Here is a 26,348-nt window from a genome sequence, read left to right on the forward strand (position 1 = left end):
TACTTAAATATTTTTGATACTATGATTTTGTTTAGGCATCAAGTTGTTAAATTAATTGTTTTTCTGGCAGATGGAGAGAATACTGATATCTGAATATAGATTAATTAATTACCATTAGTAATGTTATTATAATGGTTATATGATTCATTAATATTTACCCTTAAATTGATCAACCCATATAATTTCCTCAAATAAGTTGCAGAATTTTAATTAAAAAGAAAATATTTGAATTATTATTATTATAAGCAGGTGTATTATTATTATAAAAAGGTGTTTAATCATACATTCAAAGTCAATTGTATAATGTTTTTACGGAATGGCTTAACAGTTTTTTTTTTGTTTCTCACAACTTTTGGGTCGTGCGAGACTTGTGTTATTATATTACGTGGTGTAATGCATATTTCTTCCCTTCTGTCTGACTGAAAAAGTTTTACTTTAATGAAACACTCCCTTTGGAAAAGTGTAGTCATTCTTGTAAACATCGCTAATGCAATTTTTGTCCACTTTGGGCTGATTAAAATTATTTGCTTTTTTTAACGCGTAGCACGGATTAGAGTAACGGAGACAACATAATATAATTAATCTACCAAAATAACCACATAAAAACTACAATTAAGTTTTGGTTTCATTAGTGTTTGTTGATTTGTTGGATGATTTTAGATCCTGTGTTTTTATAAGGCTAACTGTAATATTAAATATTCTAGATGAAACAATAATGCACTTATCAGCATTTATCGTCTTTATAATCAATATCCAATCGTCAATGTAGGATTGATATTTACAGGATATCTGTTCGTAGATATCGAGTACTGAATATATGTACAATATTTGTAGGATATTGCATCTAAACATTATATAAATATCTACTGTGAAACTTTTAATATCTATTAAATATCTATAAAATATCTTAAAAGATATTTTACAGATTTCTTAGATAAGATATTTTAAAAATATATTTAATTACATTTAGATATCTTTAGACATATTTCAACCACTTTGAATATCCAATGGATATCTGGTGTTGTTAGGGTTGTCAGTATCAATTTTACTATAGTTATGTAATGATTATAATAATATACTGACTTAGTAATTAATATGAAATGCCTCTCACATAGGCTACTGCCCGTGCGTGAGAGATTTCCGCTATCAGGAAATTAATATTAGAAATTGAAAAAAAAAATATATATTTATGAAACATGACATGACAGTTAATTGGTAATAATTTGGCTGAAAGAAAAAGCCAATTCAAGAATAACTACAATAAAAAAATATATAAAAATATATATATAAGGCATTATCTACTACTTCATTTTCATAATACCAATTAAGTTTATCGAGTAGGTGGGGGGTACAATTCCAGCCCGTACACAAGCCAAGCTAGCTGTCCAAGAGGGGGGTACAATTCCGGGGGGTACAATTCCACCCCGTACACATTTGGCTTTCTGATGAGGGGTACAATTCCAGGGGGGTACAATTCCACCCCGTACGTAAATATTTTGATGTTGGCAGGGGGTACAATTCCGGGGGGTACAATTCCAGGGGGGTACAATTCCTGTAAATGGATTTGAGTAGACAATGTCATTTTCGTGTTCAATATTAAATGTTGAATAAGAATAATACAAAATGACAGAGGATCAGTTGTAAAAACTCCATCGTAAATAGATTCAAAGATAAAAATTAAGATGTTTGGTAAAAATTCAAAAAACATTGGTCAATTGCATTTGTTCACACTCTGTATAAAAGAAAGTGTCGGAATATGTTAAAAACTGCGCCATTTTATAAGCTTTCCAACCATATGCTACACCATTGAGCTTTCTGTCTGCTTATGTACGCTTTCGTGGTTTGAAGACTACAAAGCATGGCGTCTTTATCATTTAAAACATAGAAAGTCAGCATGTATTAAGCAAAAGTTGTATTTTTGCTTTAGCTTGAACAGTAAAAACAGTAAAAAAGTTCCCTGTTTTCTGGCATTCAAACCACTAAAATAAACAAAAAAATATCTAAACCTCAATAGTGTAGCATATGGTTGGAAAGCTTATAAAATGGCGCAGTTTTTAACATATTATTCCGACACTTTCCTGTATACAGGGTGTGAACAAATGCAATTGACCAATGTTTTTTGCATTTTTATCAGACATCTTAATTTTTATCTTTGAATCTATTTACGATGGAGTTTTTACAACTGATCCTCTGTCATTTTGTATTATTCTTATTCAAAATTTAATTTAGAACACGAAAATGACATTGTCTACTCAAATCCATTTACAGGTAATTGAGAAATAGCTGTATTAAGTTTAAAAACATAGTTATTTTTGAAAAACATAAAATAATTCTTTGGGAAGCTAATTTTTAGACTTGGGACATTTTATATGCATCATCATACTGCATTTACTTTGTACTTAAACCAAAAAAATTTTTTCACACTGAGTACCAAACACCCTGTATATACATGGTGGAAGTTCCACCATGATTTAAATACATATGAATATGAACGGATGGTGTTTTTGGCCTCTAGGGACCTCAAAACGAAAAGTTATATTTGTCCCGGGTCCAGGTTTTACCATGAGTACTACGGCAATAGCTTATTCCCTGGGAAATTCGCTAAATAAACACTTCTTTACCCTTCCTGTTGCAGCAAACCTACTTTTTTCTTAGTAAGTACTCGTTAAACTAGTGCTATTTAAATATGGAATAAAAATGTGATAATTTTTAAGGAGACATTTTAATGTAAATCCAATCAGGCAAAAGGAAACTCGCTTAGTCTGCAGGTGTGCTGCGACGGGGGTTTTGTGTCATTGTAATAGTAACTTAATTTAGAATTTCTGATGGGACTGAGTTAGGAGTGGAGAGGAAAGCAGGAAATAGAAAAAGAAAAAGGAACTGGGATACCACTGATAACAGTTTCCGGTTAGAGGTTGTGGACTGTGGTAGTGTTAGTGTTCAGTCAGTTCAGATTGAAATCGAGATCAAAGTGCACTAAGTGCAGTTGCGAGTTGCGTTGTTGCGTTGCAATTTGCGTGTTGCATTGCAGTAGTACAGTTCAAGTTCGAGCGAGACTCGCACTTCGCTTCGCTTCGCTACTTGTTATGTTAGTTAGTTATTGTGTTATTGTTGCAGCCTTGCAGTTGCAGTTTGCTGAAGCAGTACTGCATTAGTTAGTAATTATCTGCATGCAATGCCACAGAAAACATACTAAGTTATTAAACCGCATTATTTGCATTAATACCAAACCAACCGGAACCAAGTTAGTCAGTGTCGGTGCCTGGGCCTGAGTCTGGCCTCATGCCATAGGATTCATGGATTGACCAATGACCATTCGTAGTCAATGCTGATGCCTACAGTGTTTACCTAGTTAAATTGGGTAAGTGATACACATTAATAATTAATATTAACCAAAATCAATCATTTCTTTTCCCATCACACTCATGTTGTGACTTAAGTTAGATAGCCTAGGCAATGAACAAAACACTGTCCATGCCTAGACCTATGTCATGGTATTAATTTAGGCCTAGGCCTATGTTGATTTTAGGTAAGTCTATGACAATGGTATTTACAAGCCAGTAAAAGCTTGTGTGCTATCTGGGACCAAGCCTATATCCTCTTCATACAAGGATGGTGATGCTTATTTAAACTTAAACCTTTGAGACGATTAATAACGTCTGGTCAAAAATTGTTGATGGCCACCTAGGCCTAAATTAGAAATAAATACCTAGGAGTCAGGAATTTTGTTAACGTGGTTTGAGTGCATAACTTATATCCCTCCTAGTGTTATGTGTCGATTTTTCAACACATAACACACTTTGTGTAGTGTGTTGTGTCGATTTTTCGACTCACAAACACTGTTTACGGCGAAGGCTCTATGACTGACAAAATCGGATTGACCTGGATCGAGTTAGGTATCGTTTTATTTGGCAGATTCTAAGCTTTCTCCCGAGGTCTGTCTCTAAGCGCTTTTTTTTCTCGAGTCGATCATAATTGTAGCAGACAGCTGACGTGCGTATTTGTAAACAGCTTGGTTAACCTCGCACCGATGACTGATGTGTTTTATTACGTTTATCATTGTTTTAGTGTTACAAATCAAAAGTAGTGATATACGTGGTGCATTATAAGAAGATTTTAAAAAGTGATTTTGAAGGGCTGGTTGATGATCCTGAAGAAGTACGTAGCCTAGTGATATTGATGTAAATTATCAGCCAGATTCCTAGCTATGGTTAGGCTATGCATTCTTAGCTAAACGCTAGAATGTAGGCCTACTGAAATCTGTTTTTTGCCCATAACTTATTTATTTGCAAATCTACTTCCTTATATTATTATATAGGTATTTGTAATCTTCATAAAATTTAGAACAAAGTGGCTATTTTCAAATATTTATAGGCCTATAATTTATACAATTTCATTGAGCGCGAACTAATTTTTTTTTTGAAAATTTTCCAAAATATTTTTTTTTTACCTAAAAATTTTTTTTCAAACAAATGTTCCTTATGTTTTATGTATAATATTGAAGCCCATGATTTTCAAAACAAAATGGTATATAGAACAGTATAATTAACATTGTTTTTAAGCTTCTCAGATCCGTTTTAATAAAACCTTGCAAATGCGACATTACTTATTATTGTATTTGCGACCTTGCAAAAAATAGGCAAACATTAAGGCCAAAACTAGGGACACTCGGAGGGTTAAAGGAATGTTAGAGTCTTATTAGACTACCTTTAACGTTGTAGCCTAACTTATAGTTCTTGAGTACCGATAAGTTGTTTGTGTCACCCTTTTATAGAAGGATTGATTTATTAAATAGAAAATAATATATATATAATCGTTAGAATATTTTTATAGCCTACAATACAATACAATACAATACAATACAATATTTTTTATTGTTAATACGTTAAGAATTACAATAGTGTCAATACAATAGTGAATTGTACATGTTAATGTCCATAATTTTCATAAAATTCCTTTAATGAGTAGAAGGGTCTTGCGATTAGCCACTTCTTCAACTCCTGGTGTAGCTTATTGCCAGTCAGTTCTCTCAGGTAGTCAGGTAGATGGTTCCTCAGCTTGCAGCCGGTGTAGGAAGGTTTTTTCTCCCAAAGAGTTGTTCGGTGAACTGGTAGTGCAAATTTGGAGCCATAACGGGTGTTGTAGTGGTGCAGGTCTTGGTTTCTTGGGGTGTTTATTTCATTCACATACTTTATGGTTTCAAGTATGTAGAGAGACACCACTGTGAGGATTCCTAGGTTTGCGAATGCTAATCTGCAAGTCTGTAACCGGTGGGACAAGGTTGGCGAGGGCTCTTATGGCTTTCTTTTGAAGGACAAGAATTCGATTCATATTTTTTGTTGAAGTTCCTCCCCACACAGTCAAGCCATAAGATGCGACTCTACCAGTGCGAAGTAAGCTGTTTTAGCCACAGAGAGTCCGCCTATGTAGTTTATTCTTCTGACGACATATATTCCAGTACTGATTTTTTTGCTTAGGTGGTTGATGTGCTCTTTCCATGTTAGTTTGTTATCAAGGATAACACCGAGAAATTTCGTGTGGTTTTCTATTGTTACATCCTCTAATTGAGGGACTATGTCTTTTTTCTTACTGAAATTCAGAGTTGTAGTTTTTGTGGGGTTTATTGCTAAGTCATTGTTCTTTGAGTAGAGGATAGCTTTATTTAAGATCGATTTTGAATTAAGGTAAAGGCTTTGGGCTGTGATGTCCTTGATCAAAATGGTTGTGTCATCTGCATACATGATTGCAACAGCATTTTCACTCTCAATTTGTTTGGGGAAGTCATTAGTCAATAAGATGAATAGAATCGGGCCTAATACAGAGCCTTGTGGAACTCCTCTCGTCAGCTTGCTTTTTGAAGATTTGAAACTTTCTGTGACTTCATTTGATAAGTTTTTCAGTTCCACGACTTTAGCTTTTGAACCATTCTAGCGCAGAGTTTCTTATACCGAGTCTTTCGAGTTTCTTGCATATCAGGTCGTGGCCCAGGCAGTCAAAAGCCTTACTGTAATCAAGGAAGATGGCGGAGATCGATGTATTGTTCGTTTTCTATCTGGTCTAGGACGTACTCAATTAGTGCTGTTAACTTATAGCTGAGGATGTAGATTTATTCTTCCGAAAGCCATGTTGGTTGTCAGTTAAGAGTTTGTTATGATTATAAAATACCTGGAATCGTGTGGCAAAGGGTGGACTGGACGCCCAATTGAAACATGCTTAAAACTACAATTTCAGTTCAGTCTAACAGTCTGGTATGTATGGTACAGAATTATGATGTTTGTATGCTGATTTAATGTGTGAGGGAGTGTTGGACTGGAGTTGGACTTACCTCCAACTTAGTCTGTTGCCCATGTCTTTTAAAAAAGTGTTAACTCACTAAAAATAATTCAGACAATACATAAATACCTGCATGGCAAATAAGTTAGTCCAGGAGCTGAGAAGAGTTTCTTATCTCATGTGCAAGCTTAGGGATATTGTGAGTTTTGAATATCTAAGGGTGACTTACTATGCTTTTTGTCATCCCATCTTTCGTATGGCATTACTCTTTGGGGCCATTCGGGTTTTGTGTATGGCATACTTACAATTCAGAAAAACATCATTAGAACAATTTTTAGGACAAGTGACACTGAACATTGCAAACCACTTTTTATAAAACTCAAAGTAATGACTGTTATTAGCCTAATCTTTACATTTACCACATTCTCATTTAGGTATACCAAACTACATATTACAGATTTCAATAATAGAAAAACTTTTTATAGCCACAACACAAGAGGAAAAAACAAACTTGACCTTCCTCAGCACCGCTTAGCAAAAACAGGAAACTGCTTTAAAATTAACTATGTAAGTTTTTTCACTGCCTGACACTGCCCGATTTGTGACTATAAAACAATTAAAAATTAAAATATCTGATCGGCTTATTGCCAATCCTTTTTATAAAATAGAAGATTTTTTATCATGTATTGTTACTACATACTACATTACTACATGTATTAACTTTAAGATTTAATTCATGTTATTGACTGTTAGCCTATTGATATTATTGTTCACCTCTGTATCGTTACTGTTAATTTAGCATGTGTAAGTATCTGTAATTATTGTTAGAATGTAATGTATTTATTTAATTTATTGACTATGCCAATGTCTGTATATGAATGGATCAAAGGCAATAAAGATTCTTGATTCTTGATTGCGGCCATATCTCTGATCATATCTCAAACGCGGCGAAATACGTGATGATTTTCCGTATCGTGATTGCGTTGACGTCCTGTATTCGTGATGGTTTGCTGCGGTCGCGATTTTCCACTTCTCAAAACGAGATAGGCCATTCGGTTTAGTAAATTTTTGAGGTTATTAAGAAACACCATACAGGTTCGAGGGGTACCCCTGTGACGGGCTTAGTAGTTTAGTGGTTGGGTATGTCATTAAAGTGTTTTATAAAATTCCTACAACTTAAGCTATATGTCGTTTTGTGCTTTTTTAAATACAGCCCGCCCTCGCTAGTCCGACGCTTTGAAATCCGATGTACTTGGTAATCCGGTCAGGCGCCGCTATGGGAGCAAAAAATCAAGCATGCAGTGACAAGAAACACTGTGACTCACGTCTTGTTGCCGTCGGAGCACTTCCATTCAGTGTTCAGTATTATATTAGGTATATAAAATTAAATACCGTGCTGAAACACGTATGTATTAATTTTACAGGGGCCTACTTTTTTAATGAATTGTGTACTTTTATGCGTATTTTTTGGGATGTACGTACAGTACTGTAATTGAAATGCCCGCCTTATTTGTAACACTGTAAAATAAGTTTAGCTACATAAATTGAAATTGTGTTTCCTTTGTTCTGTGTTTTTAATTCTTCCCAAGAATTTAATGGTGATTAATCAAGGCCGCACTAGATATACAGGCCGTGCTGCACCCCCACCACTTCAGGCGCTACGTCACAACTGAAGGCGGTCGATACTCCGTCACGCGGCGTCGTAGTGCTAGACAACACGTGGTCTTTTGGAATGTCATTGGTTTCAGTGCGTCGCCATACTCATTTGTTTACATACTGAATGTCACTGTCACTAACCAATGCTTTTGTGGCGTTCGCTTCATGAGTTGTGTAATTTAAAAATTATGTTTTGCTTCCTGGTAAACAATGCCTTACAAGTGTTGTGTCCCTGGCTGTAAAAGTAACTATGACCCAGGACAACATGTAACTGTTTTTTCATTCCCAAGAGATACAACAAGAGCTGAAACATGGCTTAGAGCTATTCATAGGTACGACTATCAAATAAATAAATTGTCCAGAGTGTGTATTAAGCATTTTGATGATAGATACGTAGTGTGTGAGGATAAAGTGACGCGACCGGACGGTACTATTTTGACTGTCAAACGGGACCAGTTAAAGTTATCTAGCGATGCTTTACCAACGATATTTGAAAATTTGCTTTGTTACCTATCGAAAGTACTTCCTCAAGAAAGAAAGGACCCCAATCAGAGACAGAGGGAGATAGAAAAAAGAGCTGAGCAGACAAAAAATGAACAGGATTGTTTAGACAAAGTTATGAAGAAATAACCAATGGGTTTTCAGTGAAGTGCGCGGTAGAATTGAAAAATGTTTTCTCTAAAGTAAGTAATAATCAGTTATGGTTGTTTACTACTATATTTAATGAGAAACAGTTCCCGAAAGTTGATTTGACGCTCATTATCAAAACAGATCTTTCTTTTACAATTGTCAAAGACAACTTTGTACTGAATGACAACCCCCAAATATTAGAAGTGAGCAAATGCCCTAGAATAACTAAGTGGTCACAGTTAAAGCAGATCTGCAATCTATTATTCCAGCAAGGTGTCGAATTGAAAATCTCAAAACGTGACAAACTAGCTGTTTTGAATGAAGTAACATTAACAATGATACTGAAGACAAATGTATTAGTGAAAAACTAAATTTTTATAAAGAACAAATCAATCTATACGTAACTAAACAGGTCCGGTACTGTGTTACAACTCTTATTTGGTTTGCGAAAGTTTTTTTCTCATATCCCGCGGCATACAAATATATCAGACGGTCTAAGTTAATGACTATGCCACACCCTTGAAAATTTTTACCTGCAACTTAGGTATTGGCAGCTCAGGAATAGACTCATCACATAAAAACTATTTGAAAAAGAAAGTATCTGCAATGAGTGAACACGAAAAGCATTGTAACTTGCTTCAAGATGATATTTATGTAAGACCGGAAGTGACGTATGAAGGTGGTAAGCTTGAAGGTATAGTTGTGCAGTCAAGTGAAAACTCGTCGAATTTGGCCACAACTATTCAAACGTTTATGGTATCATCGTTATTATCAAACAATAAAGAAGTGGTAGGTTTATTCCCTTGTAAAGATTTAACAGGCGAACAACTACACAAACTTACTTTACAAGTATTGGAATTGTTGTCTAAAGTAGGTTATAGAGTGTTTAGTATTATATCTGATAACAACCGCATTAATAGGTCAATGTTTACAAGTTTGTGCGGGGGAACTTTAACTTCCAAATTTGTAATTCCTTATGATGGTACTCAGCATATTTTTGTACTGTTTGATTCAGTGCACATATTCAAATGTATACCGTAACAACTGGCTCAATCAGACCGATTCCAAACAAACTTTCCATTTTCCAGAATTTAGTAGTCATGATAAAGTACTTACTGCAAGTGTTTCTGATTTGAAAATGCTTCAAAATGTGGAGCAGGATAGTGTAGTCAAGTTAGCTCCAGCATTAAGTAAGAAAGTATTGTTCCCTACTTCTCTGGAGAGGCAAAATGTTAATTCATGTGCTAAATTGTTTGATCAAAAATGTAGCTGCTCTAAAGCAATATAAGCTAGAACACAAGAATAGCAATGTGGATGGTACTATAAGTTTTTTTAGAAATTGTACTTAGGTGGTGGAAAATAGTTAATGTAAATCATGCTTTCAAGGGAGCAAGGTTTAATGATAGAGATTGCCAAGCAATAAACACAGTAAATCATGAGAATATGTTATTTCTAAGATCATTTCTAGTCTGGTTAGAGAAATGGAATAATATTGTGGTCCAAGGAGAGTTAGCAAATAATAAAAAAAGAAATGGAAAACTCACACTTGACACACAGTTTGCACTTAAACATACCGTCAGTACAGTTTTAGAAATTGTAGAATGTTTACACTTTAAGTATGTGTTGCTAGGAAAGTTCCAAACAGATGATTTAGAGGCTAGGTTTGGACAGTATCGTCAAATGAGTGGTGCTAGTTACAATATATCTGTTGCACAAGTACTTGAATCAGAAAAGAAGCTTAAAACTCTTAGCATTATAAAGGTATTTTCTGCTAAAAATCGGGAAGTAGAGATAAGGGATTTTAGTGTAGAAGAAACTGTGGGACCAGAAGGGGAAACAAACCTTTTTTTTGATGTTTCAGAATTTGAAGACATTTCTCATGAGTTAGAAAGTGCTGATATTTCCGAAAATGATGTTGTCGGTATTACCTACATAGGAGGGTACATTTGCCATAAATTATTAAAAAATGTTCAATGTAACTGTTGTAAATCTAAATTTGTTTTAATGATAAGCAAACAATCCTCAACTCACATACAATGTCTTATTATTTTACCGTGATAGATGGGGGCAATTTACAATATCCCTCTGACCTCATCATAAATACATTGATTACTGGTTTGAAGGTTTTTAAAGTTATGATTGGTGAAAGATATGAAAGTACATTTTTGAAGTGCAAATGTCGAGAAAGGTACTAATGTTGGTAATGTAGCCTACCATGTTCTCGACAGCACAAATGTTGAGGTATGTCTTTCTTGTGGTAAAGATATAACCCCATTGTTTAAAAAATGTTTATTAACATTCTGTAATATTTTACTGAATAATTATTGTAAAATGAAAAAAACAACGAATAATCGAGGAAGGAAAGAAGTGTACCAAAAAACGTAAGCTAGATAAGCTTTGTAATAAGAGACGTTAAAAGATTATCTTGTACAGATTAAAAACAAGTTAAGACTGAAATTGTTTTTTTTATTCACCATTATCTATATTTAACTTTACTATAGCAGTGTACTAAATAATACGCATATACAGTAATGAAAACAATGATATTACAACTTTTGCATCAAATAGTAGCCTAACTAGTAAATATGTTTTGTTATTATAAAAAAAAAAAAACATTATTATACGAATAAAAAACTAGCTAGTTACTACGCTAAACTAACATAAAACATTACTGTAAAATTATATTATAATACGACTTCATTTAATTGTTTAAATCACGGTGGGAACTAACTGCAGTCGTAAAAACTTATAAGCGCCTGTGTGTGTAGCGGCCGCGGGACCGCCTACAGTTGTGACGTCACACAAGTAGCAGCACGGCCTGTATATCTAGTGCGGCCTTGGATTAATACATTGTTTAAAATGATAGTTATATCTTTTTGGCAATCAAATACATTACAGAATAGCCATTTTTGATAATCTGACGTTTTTGGTAATCCGACACTACGCCAGTCCCGTACCTGTCGTGGACTAGCGAGTGCGGGCTGTATACGTAAATACAATCTTGTCAATTTATTTATAACTATTTATTTTCGACTAAACATAAGTAGGAGCTGCAAAAAAAGGTATTATATTAAAAACTATTCGTATATGTATATGTGTGTTACAAGTCAGGAGCCCCGCGCAACAATAGCCAGGCGCCGTCTCAAAAGGGTTGTTTGTCAACACGGAGTTCTACGAAAGACAATAGACCCATGTCAACGGACTACGTCAATAGGGTCTTTGACATCCACCAGAAGCTTCCACGGTGATCTGTAAACACCTTTGTCTAGGCTACTAGGGGTCTCCAGAATGTTCCATGGTAAACTTATATAAGGAGTCATACCTAGGTCCACCGCGGTCAATCTCCCCCGCGCTAGTTTCCGCAAGGTCTGCGGCCGGCGGAGCATGAGACCAACAATCCCTCCCACTTGCCTCTGAGTCGCACAGTTTGGTTTGGCCGACCTAACCAAACGGTGCGGCGGACAACTGGAGACTACTTCACTCGTAACTACGCCTGCAAAATGTAGGATACTTTACCAAAGCACTGCTGTATTGCGGGCTGACTAATGAGACCGTTTTCTGTAAAGTAGTAATTGTACAAATTACCGTACACTTGCTTGGCTACGAGAAAATAATTATTCAATTGTCATATCTATTCCACGATTATTAATGGTTTTGAAATCCATACACCACTTTACTCACTAATATTAATGGTACAGATTAAGCACATAACATTAGAATAATAATTCACTTTAAACACAAATGCAAATTGTTAACGACAACATTATTACATTTATTAATTAAAGACAAATCAATCAAATAACAATAAGCCGTTTAATTATTAACACAAAAGGTTTCGTATGATTAGATTATGCATACTGATAAACCACCTATGGCCATCTATAATAATATTTATTTGGGTTTTCTTTTCCGAGTCGGGTTAGCTCTTCTACTCGGCCGATTTTCATAATTTTGGCCTCAAACTAAAGGTATGGACGCACTACAGATTTGCAATCAAGAATCGGCATTCATTTTTATTGACGTATATTTCGAGTTATGCAAAACTCATAAACTAACTCGTTCATAAACTAACCTCATAGTTCTTAGAATATTTGTATATTCAACCAGCTGTTAGTTATAACAAATTATATTGCACTAAAACAAACTAAAGATTTTATAGACTGTTGAAAAAATAAATTAGAACATCTATTATTTTAATTTTACTTTGTACTAGCTGTTTTGCTCGTTCTACGTACGGGAATCTTGTAGTAAGTTGAAACCTTATATTCAGAACAGGAGTTGGTTTGCATATATAGTGTGCATTTTTCCAGATATGCTAGCAAAACTATTACTGTATAGGAATACATATAATCCTTCGCAAATACAATATCTGACAGTTTCAAAGCCAAAACGAATGCTTCGCAATTAAATGTCACCCGATCGTGTTAGGGAATGTCGAAGCCACAATTTTAGTTTAGGGTTTCAGTTTTTTTAAATTAAGTTTAACATTTTAAAAAGTCCAGCAGCCGACGCTATCATTCTACTCTAGGTTTTGGTATAATACAATTTGCTTAACGTAACAGCTGAACAATCAGCGTTTTCGACACAAATTCAGCATTTGGATGAAAATGAAATGACATACGTAGGGTTGACTTTCTATACTATGTGTAATGCTTTAATAATTGATACGTTTATTTAATCGGTTAGAGGACGAGAGATAATTTAAATATCTATATAAATAAAATTACAGTTTTGTCTGTACATTGCTTAGAATCATGCAGTTTTTGGTTATTTTTACGTTTCATAGGCTAAGAAAGCCGAAACGAGTCTTATCTCAATTTCTGTCTGTATGTCTGTTTATCTGTTTGTCCGTCCATTCTGTGGTTGCGTCTGTAACGCCAAAATGTCATTTTACGCGGCCTACTCCTAGAAAACTAGAGTACCGATCAAGGTTCTAATCATTTGTCTGTATTTACTGGATTGGTGAGAGTGTCTTTGGCTATAAAAACCTGGCCTCGCTTCTTTGAACACCAAATAACGTGTTATCAAAAACCCAATTTTGTTCGATTTTTGTCAAATTTTCTCCTAATGTTTACTATTACATTTGATGAAATAACGATCAGCTGTTTGGATTAGTTCTCACTTCTAGCTGTCACTGATATGTTTACAGTAAAAGTTGTTTACAAATACCGCAACCATTTCCGATCAAGTTTTGTTAGCACATCCAAACCAAGTGAGATTAAAAACGTTGTGCCTTACAAAAAAGGTTTCCATTCATTGACGGCGCTTCAAGGACAGTTGTGGTAAGTGCAAAGTAAAAAATCACAGCTGCAGTGGATGACTGGGTGATCGTGGATGTTGCTGCGATCGTGGAAGATCTTTCTGATTTTGCTGTGATCGTAACAGAGGTTTAACTTACAGATGTAGCTAAACTCAATTTTCCAATGTGTCACTTTTGGTTTTTACTACTTACATTTTGACAACGATATCGGTACTTTTCCTACTTAGGAACTAAAACTACAAACGTCCAAAACCCCAGATTTGTGCGTTTTTTGTCACATTTCCTCCGAATATTTGCTAGATATATGTACCAATTATCGTTTAGAGAGAGATTACGTAATATTTTACATAAGAAACCTTTGTTTGGATAAAGGTGGTTTCTTCAAACTGTCATTAATATGTTAACATTGAAAGTTGCTTACAATTAATGCTATTATTGGGAAATAACTTTGATTCTCAAAAACTTAAAAGACATTTAAAACCAAGGGAGATTAATAACTTCGGTACTGCACCACATCAAGTGAAAGTTTTTTTTTAGCAAACCATAGTGAGTTTTAAAGCTTTACGTTGTTAACGTTACATGTTACATGTTTTGTGGCCTGTGTATTTATTTATTTGCCAACGGATTAAAACCTATATAAAACAGTTTGATTAGAAGGACAGTTTGAATTGGTTGCAAGTACTATAGTTCTTTTCTTAAATGTAAACGTTGGTTTATGGTACTGATACTTTTCCTTAGAACCGGTAGTAGCAGTAAGAATCATTTTTATGTAGAAACACATCACTATTTACAACTATAGTTATCGTTAGTGCTGCACCTTATTTCTTATTAAATTTAATTGATGTCCTACTGTATAATTTTTGCGTTTTCTGTCTGGACTCCAAAATGTTAGTTTATGCTATGAAATGATAAAACATTATTGAAAGATTTTTTAGCAAACCATCATGAATTTTTAAAGCTTGGCGTTGTTAACGAATAAATTTTTTGTGGACTGTGTATTTATTTACTTATTTATATATTTACCAACGGATTTACACAAATTTTACAGTTTGATTAGGCCTAAAAACGATTATCATAATATTTGATGACACTATCAAAACTTTCAAATAATTATTTTGTTTGTAATTTGCTTTGGTTAAAGCGTAGCAAATCCCCTAACTGCTATTGTGTGTGTATGTCTGTTGGTAACGTATTAATGTCCTTATTTCTCAGTGTTTCTTGGAAAAGACAAGAGCACCTTTGTTATTGAAAATTTCAACCCGAATAAAGTGTGCAGAGTGAGGTTGAGGTAGTTTTTTTAACTTCTTTTAACCAGTGTGAAAAGTAACTTTCAATTACAGGTCTACCTTAGGGCTATAGATCTATAAAGCAATTCCTTTTATCATTAGATATAAAACATGGACTGTGAAATAAAAAAAAACCTGTTACGTTTTAATATATAAGATAACGTACACATTTTTGTAATATTCCTGGAATTAGTTTGGGTTTTTATTACTCGATACTTAAATTATATAAATAGCCAAAGGCAAGACAACGTCTGCCGGCTTCAGCTAGTTTTTTGATAATCCTATCTCCTCTCTGGCATTATTTAATTCGAAAATGATTATTGCATTATAAAGTGATTTCATACGTTGTAGGCCCACTTATTATGTCTTACAGTATACCCCTTCAATCACCGTTAAAAGATTAAATACACCTATAAAGAGTTATTAAATTGTGAGTGAAAATAGAATGATAAGTATTTGTTATTTAATTAGAAGAAGATTTACCTAAAAATGGGGCCCATTGGCTTCCTTATGGGGCAAGAATAAGTGACCCAATGTCCCCAATAAGCAAACTTTTTTAATTAAAAGAAAACTGCTTTTCGTGGTGGGCCCTCCATAATAGTAGGCTATTTTTAGGACGCATTCATCCCTTAGCCACCTTCCTAAGATAAATAAATTATTACATATGAGATTATGAATTTCAAAATGGAAAAGAGTGTTTCTTCAGCGTGTAGATTCTTAATATAATAATAATACGACATATTATAATAACGAATAATATGACAGATTAAAGTGTTTTCCGTACGTAAATGTGAGTGAGTGTATGTATAATTGAAGTAACATAAATTATGGAAGCAGCCAGATTGGGTAAAATAAAATATGTAAAAACAACAATTCATTTAATTTAAATAACAACCCCTAATTATTCGGTCCACAATGGAATGACATGCCGGGCACGTTATCGGTACTCTTACTTGAGTACCATCTCCATTAATAGAGAATAACTGTTGAGAGACAAATGCCCTCAAACACCAAACACCTACTACAAAACACGGGGTGGCCACAGGGGGTGCAAAGCCTCGTGGGCTGCATAACACCGCAGAAGCGGAGCGGCGCGGCGGTTCGATGACCAGAGCGTCCAGTTTTGCGAGCAAGAGAACAAAGAGTTTGCGTTCCTTGAAACCCAAACAAAGACTTATGTGTTGGGGTGCGAGCTTTCTCTCGGCGGCAGGTAGCTGGTAGCTACAGCCGCGACAAGGGTCGCTGCAGTTGTAGCTAAATAATATCATCGACGCATTTACGGTGGTGGATAGATATTGTTAAAATAAAAATGAATTATAATAATTATCATAGTTCAATGTCCTAATTAAGAGCTTAATTGTTACGCAAAAACCTTATATCAGACAAATGTGCTTTATGGACAGATTTCACGTTTAAGTCCCTACCACGTGCAACACTTGGTTTTTTTAGCAAATTTTCCTATAGGAAATCAATAGTTTCGTAGCAAACGTATTGACTGTTTACAATAATTAACATATGTTCTTCTTCTCACTTTTAGTTTCTGCCAACAGTGGTTGGAATTTCATAACAGTGTTTGTTTCCCATGTTAATCTTATGGACAAATACGAAACTTTAAAGGACCTCTGGGCCTCACTCTCTAATTATTTCCCTAAGCAGAAGGTTTCCTGCACAACTTCACGTTACGCTCTTTCCAATGATACCAAAAACATGCCAATCGGTTCAGTAGTTTCGGAGGAGTAATTGTCACAAAAAACCTGCTTGCGTATTAAATAAGTAATAGATAGATATACTGTTATAGTGTCCCTGTTGCTGTTTTCTTTTTAGTATATCAATTCATCCAGGCTCTCTCTCTTTTTTCTATTGTAATATTTGCGCCAACCCAAATTCAAATCTTTATAATTAACTAGCTGGCCCGACAGACGTCGTCCTGTCCTATTGTGGTTTTATGTCACATGCTCGTTCATTTTCAAGATGAGCTCGCTACGCTAACTCGCCTCCAGGTTGAAGTTCGTTCGCTACGCTCACTCACCTTTTGGTTGCAAATTAACTGTTCTCATAAATTAAAAATAAATATAGTGCTGCACCCTGTTGGTAAACCTATTAACTTTTTAATGCTATTGAACATCACAGAATCAAATGGTTTAGTTGCACCAGCTGTTAAGATTCTTTAATTTCATTTAAATATGAGTACTCATAAGGTTAACATGGGAAACTCCAGAGCCACTGGGTCGGAGCCCTATTGACGGATCTGCACTAAACTTCACACAAACCATCCTTGAATAATGCTTAATAATGCCTGAAAGTTTCATTACAATCTGTCGAGCGGTTTTGGAGTCCATAAAGGACAAACATACAAATATACAAACATACAAATATACAAACATACAAACATACATTGGATTTTATATATATAGATACGCTACATTACACTTTGTCGGTTGAACTCCTCCGCCATTTCTTAACCGATTTTATCCATTGACGTCTCATTGGAAAGAGCGTGTCGAGTAGATCTGCAAACTGGCCTTACATTTATGAAAAAGTCCCTTAAGCTCTGCCCCAGTGGCTTTAAAGGTTCCCATGTTTTCCTTATGAAGAACATAATTGTTTACATTTTGATCAGCTGTATAATTTAATTGCTGTTATTTATCTTTCAATTCAACGAAACGCATTGGGTTCATTTACTGATTTTGGCTGAATAGAAATGAAATAAATGTACTACTTTAATTTACAATTTAAATAATCGAAAAAGCCTTGGCAATTTGATATATTTTACCTCCTATATAATGAAGAACACCTACAGTATGAATATTCCCACAAAAAATGAACAAGGATGTTAGTCGAAGTGTTACTATTTTGTAGGAAACACGGACTTAACTTTATGATTATTGGCAAAGGAAAACAATCTAAGGCTGAATTAAACTGTTACGGCAAGGACATTAAATATATGTTTTATTAAAAGTCAAGAGATTTAAAATAATATGACTACATCTAAAAAACTTTAATAAAACTTTCATTGAAGGATTTGCATTATTCACATTTAAGGGAAACAAAAAACCATCTAAACAATATTAGGCCTTTCAATCCTGCATTTTTTCAGGTAAATTTATCCATTGAGTATACACGTATATAATTGAATATACGTGTACTCAATTATATAACATACGTTATAACAGTAACTAGCCAAATTATTCCCAATTGAAGCAAATACAATTGTGATAGAGAGGTTATGCAGAAAATCAGGCAGTTCTTAAGTAATGTAAACAAAATGTTATCGTTGTAAAAAAATTACAGAAATATGTAAACGTACTGGCAACAATGGGTAGTACCATGCAGACTACATTATCATTGACGAAGATCAACATGGACAACCTAATGCGGCTATAAGTGGGAAATATTTGTAGAATACACTAAAAAACTAGATCAGCTTTTGAAAAATTATAAAATATTTACAAGAAATGTTGATTATATGGAACTGTTAGGTACGTGATCTATGAGTTGAGTCTTTTAAACTCATCGGAAATTATGACTTTTATTAGGTTTTAAATAAGTTATTTGTTTTTAAACAACTACCGTACTTTACTTCTTCGCAATTGCTCGATTTCGAGCAACATGTACACTTGTAGTAAAATGTTTCATTTCAACCAAGTGTTTGTAGCAAACTGTTAAACTGTCAAACTTCCATTACTATCCAAACTATCCATTATTTCGTAAATTGCCCTTTAAGGTCATAATTCATTTCTAAAGCGAACTTTCCATATACCTACCTAATGTTAAAAATACCTTAGCTGTACTTATTTGTTTCAATTATCCACATATAATTCAATTTATTATTCTTCCAATTCTTTCATAAGACACCACATTTATTATGGTTTCAATTTATTTCCTTATTAAAATAAGTGTGTTTTTTTTTTGTATTAGGTACTGTATTCTGAGTTAAAACATGTAGCACATGAAATGGTTGATATCACCTCATTTTTCAGGATTCTCTACGGAGAAAATTCGTTTGAGTAGGTTGGCGTATGTCTCAAATCAAAGAAATAAAATGACTCGACTTAAATTACTTAACACAGGTTATCAGTAAGGCATATAAGGTTTTCTTAAGTTCTCGATTCTGGAAACACTTTGTTGCAGCATGTTACCTCGAATTGAAGCAGATCGTTTAGCATTCATTAGAAGTCATCAGTTAAAACTGAGAGCATAAATACCGGTAATGTAAGTGAGCCTTGACGACGCAAATAGAGATATTTAAAATTAGTTTCTAATAAGTTTTCAAACAACTCTAAGATGTAACTAAAACTATTTGAATTTAAGCTTAATGTTTTTCTTGGCGTTATGTTTCATATGCGGCTCATTGAGCCTCACGGGTTCTCTAGTAGGTACAATACAATAATTGAAAATATGATGTCATTTTGAGAAATTTTACAAAACTACAACATAGCAGCGCATAAATAAAATATTATTAAAAGCAACAAAGATTAACAATCCATTGATTAAATGAATGGAAAAGGCGTTCCTGTCATCCCACAATACAGCGGGGTTTGCAAAAGGTATACTAGTTTTTGCAGGCGTTGTTTCGTATGGTACTCAGCCATACATATACAATAAGTGCCGGCTATGTATAACAAGCTTTATTTTTACAATGATTTACTTGTAAAATCAAATAACTCAATTGTTAATATAAGTGTAGTAAGAAGATTTGTTCACTCATCTATTATTACAATTAATACAATAATAGCATTCCCCAAAAATTTAAGTTGCCTTTTTTAAAATAAAACTTATTATGATATCTTCTGGCCAAAAGTTTAATTATCGTTCTGATTTTAAAATATTTATTTAACATTGCAAAGTTTAAAGTAAATTATTCACCTACTATAGGAGGGTTTCGAAAAGGGTAATTAACTTCAAAAAATACAAAAGGATTTTTTTATTCTAAGAAAATAAGCAGAAACCAGATTTATTTATCTTAGTAGCAAAAATGCTATACAAATATATAGCACGGGTTACTTTTGTATTAGTCTTACTCTTATCCCATTTAAATGCTATGATAATGATAGTATCAATAAACAAATGCATATTAGTTATGTAAAGGTGACTTTGTCCTGACCGCACCAGCCTGTTGGCCACTGGCAACAAGGTCTACCGGCAGCAAACACGACTACATCCCCTTCACCCGTCACGGAACTGGTTCAGCTCGGACATTTCGCACCACCAATCGTAGGTCAGGTTGGTGGTTGTAGACCTTGTTGGCCGCGGACCTTGGCGCGTCCCCTTATATAAGGGACCGTCTTCCGGCACACGGCAGTTGAGTTGAGTTGAGCCTTCTGAGAATCGTCGCGGCAAGCGCCCGTCGGTGTTAGTGACCAGTGCTAGTGCTAGTGGCAGTGACAGTGTAGATACAGTGTAGTGACACTAGTGACAGTGTAGTGACAGTGTTGTAACAGAAGTTGTGATAAATCCTGTAGAGGCTAGCTGTAAGTAGAAACGTTGTAAATTAGAATAGACATTAGCTAGGTTTAGATAGGGTTAGTTAGGTGTTAGGTAATTGTAATATCTGTAAATATAGAATAGTTAGTGTAAATAAATAGTTATTATAAAATCGCCAAGTTTTTATTGTAAAGAACCCGTTAAGCCCGCAATAATTGGTGTCAGAAAGCGGCATTATTTTGGCGATTTTATTTGTAAAAAAGAATTAAGGATTTTGTTAGATATTAGTAAGATTCAAGGTCTTTGTTACATATTAGTAATTTGTGTCGTAAATTTGTTTACAAAGGATAAAATCATTTATTGTAAAATTATTGTAATTGTTTTGCATAAAAATGGCTTTCAAAGGTGTAAAACTTGATGAATTAAAGTAGCTGATCTTAGGAGAGAATTAGAAGAACGAGATCTAGATACTAGTGGAACTAAATCAGCCCTTCAGGCACGCCTTAAACAAGCTTTAATTGATGCAGGTGAAGACCTAGATAACATTTTGTTTGAAACATCTGATTTCAATAAAATGCTTAAAAACTTAGAGTCAAAAATGTCTGAAAATACTAAAACACTAGAATCAAAAATGTCAGAAAATAGCAAAACATTAGAATAAAAAATTTCAGAAAATAACAAAAACTTAGAAGCTAGCATTGAGTCAAAGATGTCAGAAAATAACAAAAACTTAGAAACTAGCATTGAGACAAAAATGTCAAATGTAGAATCAAAAATGCTGAACAAATTAGGTGAATTGTCTAGCAAAGTTGATAGTTTAGAAAGTAGGATAAATGAAATCGATGAGAAAGTTAACTGTATAGAAAAGAGTCTAGAAGATGGGTTAGTTGATAAGCTTAGGCAGGAGATGGCTGCATCGGGGAGCTTCACGTCCTTCGTCATTGGCTAGCACTGACGAACTTCGGCAGGATAACGCCCCAGATACGATCTCCAAGCCAGCGTCCACCATTGCTGCCGTTGCCCCTCAGAACATCGTTCCTCACTTCGACGGCAAAACTCCCTGGGAGGACTACATGCTTCTCTTCGAGACAGCGGCTATGGTCCATGGGTGGACCGAGGAAACAAAGGCTTCGACGCTGTGTCTTGCACTACGGGGTGATGCGTTAGCTGTTCTGCATGCTATGCCAATGGCGGAGCGGAAGAATTTCGCTGAACTAGTAAGAAGATTGGACATCCGCTTCGGGCATCGACACATGGACCAGCTTTACCGATCTCAATTGCGGAACCGGATCCAGAAACCCAGCGAGTCACTTCAGGAGTTTGAAGCCGACATTGCTCGCCTGGTGAGAAACGCCTATCCATCGGTCACGGATGATGTCTACGAGAGTTTGGCGGTGGATAAATTCCTAGACGGTCTACGTGAACCTGAGACTCAACAGGCAGTGAAGCTCGCCAGACCTAAGACCCTGAGTGACGCACTGACACAGGCACTGGAGTTCGAGGCTGTACGGCAGTCGGTGAGAGGTCAGGCCCGAGTCCGTGTGGCAGACGCAGAACCTACATCTCCACTCGACATCGAGGAGCTGGTGAAACGAGTTCTGGAGGCGCTAAAAACACGTCGCCGGCAGATACGCTGTTGGAGCTGTGGACAGATGGGACATCCCCGGAGTAAATGTCCTTCGACCACATCAGAACCGAAGCAGGAAAACTAAGGAGGGTTGATGGAAAGGGGCAACCGTCAGCCCGCAATTTGACAGCCCCGAGGAATAGTGTAAAAGTTGCTTCACTGGGAAGTCAGTCAAGCAGTTTCTACATCGACGGAAAGGTGAACGGTCGTCTCCAAAGCTGTCTTCTGGATACCGGGGCGACTATGACAATTCTGAATCCGAACACTGTGTCAACAGAAGATATTTCACCAACATCATGGTCTTTGCGTACAGCTACAGGTCAGCTGGCTCAGGTCTAAGGGCAGACGGTTGCTACCTTCCACATCGGCGGCTGCGTATTTAAACATTGCGCACTAGTTGCCGACATAGACGAGGACGTGATTTTGGGAACTGATATAATGGTGAAGTACGGATTGAAATTAGACATGTCAAGAGGATTAGTGACTCTCGGAGACGAAGATGTCATACTTCGGCGTGGAAAAGATATCTCTGCACGCGTACTTCTACTAGAGGACACAACGCTACCAGCGCGCAGCCAGGTCATCGTTCAAGCTACTGTCGAGGGAGATTGGACTAGTGGGCAAAGTGTTCTGCTGGAGCCAGCAAGTGACAGTGAATTCCAGGTTGGTCGTGGTGTCTTTGTCGCCAGATCCTTATTTAATTTAGGACACGGAAATCCGGTGCGACTGATGAACTTGAATGGTTTTCCTGTGACGATAAAAAGAGGAGTGGTGATCGGAACGTGTGCGGCTGTTAACTGAGTGGTACGACAACTAAAATCATGTCCGCCATCCCCAAATAGATTGCCGAAGGAGCTGGAAAATTTCGTGGAGAGCACCTGTCAGGATCTGACGCATCAGCAAAGTGCGAAAATAAGGGACTTCATTACCAGATGGCAAGATGTCTTCGAGTACGGAAGCGGACCTAGAGGAAGAACAAACATAGTACAGCACAAGATAGACACCGGAGATTCAAAACCCATACGTCAGGCTCCTAGACGACTCCCGCTAGCAAAACGTGACGAAGCTGAGAAAATCATAAAAGAGATGGAAGCGGATGGTGTCATCGAGCCTTCTAACAGCCCTTGGGTGTCACCTGTGGTACTAGTGAAAAAGAAAGACGGCTCAACAAGATTTTGCGTAGACTACCGCCTTCTCAACAATGTCACCAAGAAAGACAGCTACCCTCTACCCAGAATTGATGACACACTCGACACTCTGGGAGGATGTCAGATATTTTCAACCTTAGACCTCAGAAGTGGCTACTGGCAGGTCGGGCTCGCTCCTGAGGACAAGGAGAAGACAGCGTTCTCTATTGGGACAGGACTTTGGCAATTCACTGTGCTGCCTTTTGGACTTTGCAATGCCCCTGCTACTTTTGAAAGGCTTATGGAGAACGTCCTCAGGGGATTGTCATGGGAAACATGCCTGGTATACTTGGATGACATTATCGTCCTAGGCAAATCCTTCGAAGACCACCTGAAGAACCTGGAGAATGTCTTCATGCGACTGCGGATGGCTAATCTCAAGTTTAACCCCAAGAAGTGCAACTTGTTCCGCAAACAGGTTAATTACCTCGGCCATGTTGTATCAGATAAAGTAGTATCTGTGGACCCGGAGAAGATCAGAGCTATCACTGATTGGCCAATACCTCAGGATAAACACCAAGTCAGGAGCTTCCTTGGGCTGTGCGCTTACTACAGAAGATTTGTAAAAGGATTTGCTAATATTGCCAAACCACTAACTAAATTGACCGAAGACAAGAGGACCTTTGTTTGGGACAACGACTGCGAGAAATCTTTTGAAGAGCTGAAGGTCAAATTATGCAGCGCACCCATATTGAGCTATCCACGACCAGACGCAAAATTCGTACTAGACACGGATGCCAGCAATACCGCCATTGGAGGAGTCCTTTCTCAACTTCAGGATGGAGAAGAACATGTGATCGGATACTTCAGTAAGGTACTGTCAGCACCTGAGCGAAATTACTGTGTCACCAGGAGGGAGCTTCTGGCAGTGGTGAAGTCCATAGAACACTTTCACAAGTATTTGTATGGAAGAAGGTTTCTCTTGAGAACGGACCATGCCGCACTGATATGGCTTCTAAGATTCAAGTCTCCAGAAGGGCAGGTTGCTAGATGGTTGGAAAGGTTACAGGAGTATGACTTTGAATCAGTCCATCGTGCGGGACCGAGCCACAGGAATGCGGATGCACTTTCAAGAAGACCATGTGGAGACACCTGCATGCACTGCACACGCAAGGAAGACAAACGTGCATCGGTTCATCGCGTGACCACCATTGACGATGAATGGGACAAGAAGAAGCTGTCAGAGGACCAGAAGGAAGACCCAGACCTAAGACACGTTATGCAGTGGAAGATGGATAATGAAGGACGACCATCGTGGCAGGATGTTGCTCCATTGTCTAAGAACGTCAAGACCTACTGGGCGCAGTGGAACTCGATTTTAATGGAAGAAGGAGTTTTGAAGCGAGTCGTCGAATCGGAGGAAGGGGGGCACCGAAAACTCCAAATAATAATTCCAAGGAAGAGAGTTCCTGAAGTGCTAAGGGAAGTGCACGATGGAATTTCTGGAGGCCATCTAGGGGTACATCGTACACTGGTGAAAGTAAGGGAGCGCTTCTACTGGGCTAATCAGAAAGATGACGTCATAGACTGGTGCAGAAGATGTGTGACCTGCGCAGCATCAAATGGCCCTGTCAACAAACGAAAAGCACCAATGAGGAAATACAACGTAGTTGCCCCGTTTGAGCGCATTGCCATTGACGTAGCAGGACCGTTCCCCATGTCCGATGCTGGAAATAGATTTATTTTGGTTGCAATGGATTACTTCAGCAAATGGGTAGAGGCCTATGCATTGCCTAACCAGGAAGCAGTAACAGTTGCAGATATATTAATCAAGGAATCGGTGAGCAGATTTGGAGTCCCACTCGAACTTCATTCTGACCAAGGAAGAAATTTTGAGTCAGCAGTATTCTCCAGAATGTGTGAAGTTCTTGGTATCCGGAAGACTCGAACAACACCTCTGCACCCACAGTCAGATGGCATGGTAGAACGCATGAACAGGACGATGGGAAGATATCTGTCAAAAGTTGTCTCCGAACATCAGCGGGACTGGGACCAATACCTGCACCTGTTTCTACTTGCGTATAGGAGTTCTGTCAACGAAACCACCGGTCAGACTCCAGCCAACGTAGTTTTCGGCCGAGAGCTCCGTCTTCCATGTGACCTGCAGTATGGCTTGAAACCAGATGAATGTGTGGTTGGCGAGGACTACGTATCTGATCTGCGGAAGAGGATGGACGAGATACATGAGAAAGTCCGTCGCAACATATCTGGAGCAAGCGACAGGATGAAGGAGAGGTACGACGTGAAGGCCGAGAGAGGAGGGTTCACACCTGGAGACCTCGTGTGGCTACATAATCCCAGAAGGCGTCGTGGATATTCACCTAAACTCCAGAACTCATGGGAAGGACCCTATGAAGTTATTTCCCGTCTAAATGATGTCATCTACCGGATTAAGAAGCAACCAAATGGCAAACCCAAAATAGTCCATTTCAACAGGCTTGCACCCTACAAAGGAGATCACGGCCAACAAGATGAACAACAAGTTCGCAACATCTCAACCGAACCAAGAGACGTCGTGCTCGAGAAACGTGGAAAGGCGGAATTGAAACTGTTATATAAGGACCTCTTCACCTTGCCAGTGGATTATGCCTTGGCCCACTGCGTAGCAGAAGACCTGAGAGCGTCGCGAGGTATAGCCACAGTCTTCAGGAAAAAGTTTGGAGGGACTGAAGATCTTGAGCGTCGGAGACCCGCCATTGGCACCACCCTTCACCTGAAGCGCAATGGACAGCATTTGTTCTACCTCGTTACGAAGGAATCGTCAAGCCAGAAGCCCTCATACGAATCGTTGAAGAAAAGCCTGCAAGACCTGCGAGACAAACTTCTTCAGATTGGAATCAAAAAGCTTGCTATTCCAAAGCTGGGATGTGGTTACGACGGACTGGAATGGAAGACTGTAAGAAATATGGTGCAGGAACTTTTCGAGGACACTGGCATCGACATTGTGGTCTGCGTATTCAACCCGTGGGGGACCGGAGACATTGGTCCAGAAGATCTCAAGCTTC

At 37.0% G+C, this 26,348-nt stretch overlaps 1 protein-coding gene across 8 annotated transcripts in view; it reads left to right on the top strand.

The window, feature by feature from the left end:
* Positions 1–3,001: 3,001 nt before the first annotated feature.
* LOC128993607 (uncharacterized) overlaps positions 3,002–26,348 on the top strand; it is a 76,619-nt gene continuing 53,272 nt past the window's right edge. For 4 of the 8 annotated variants that reach the window (XM_054417598.1, XM_054417599.1, XM_054417601.1 and 1 more), the window contains exon 1: positions 3,002–3,361. The gene's annotated coding sequence lies outside the window, so the exon portion shown is untranslated. The remainder of the gene's footprint in view (positions 3,362–26,348) is intronic. The other 4 variants (XM_054417603.1, XM_054417604.1, XM_054417605.1 and 1 more) reach the window with 1 other exon arrangement.

This window comes from Macrosteles quadrilineatus, unplaced genomic scaffold (assembly GCF_028750875.1).
Source record: "Macrosteles quadrilineatus isolate MER2022 unplaced genomic scaffold, UCM_ALF_1.0 Scaffold_4__1_contigs__length_99947679, whole genome shotgun sequence".
Classification (NCBI taxonomy): Eukaryota; Metazoa; Arthropoda; class Insecta; order Hemiptera; family Cicadellidae; genus Macrosteles; species Macrosteles quadrilineatus.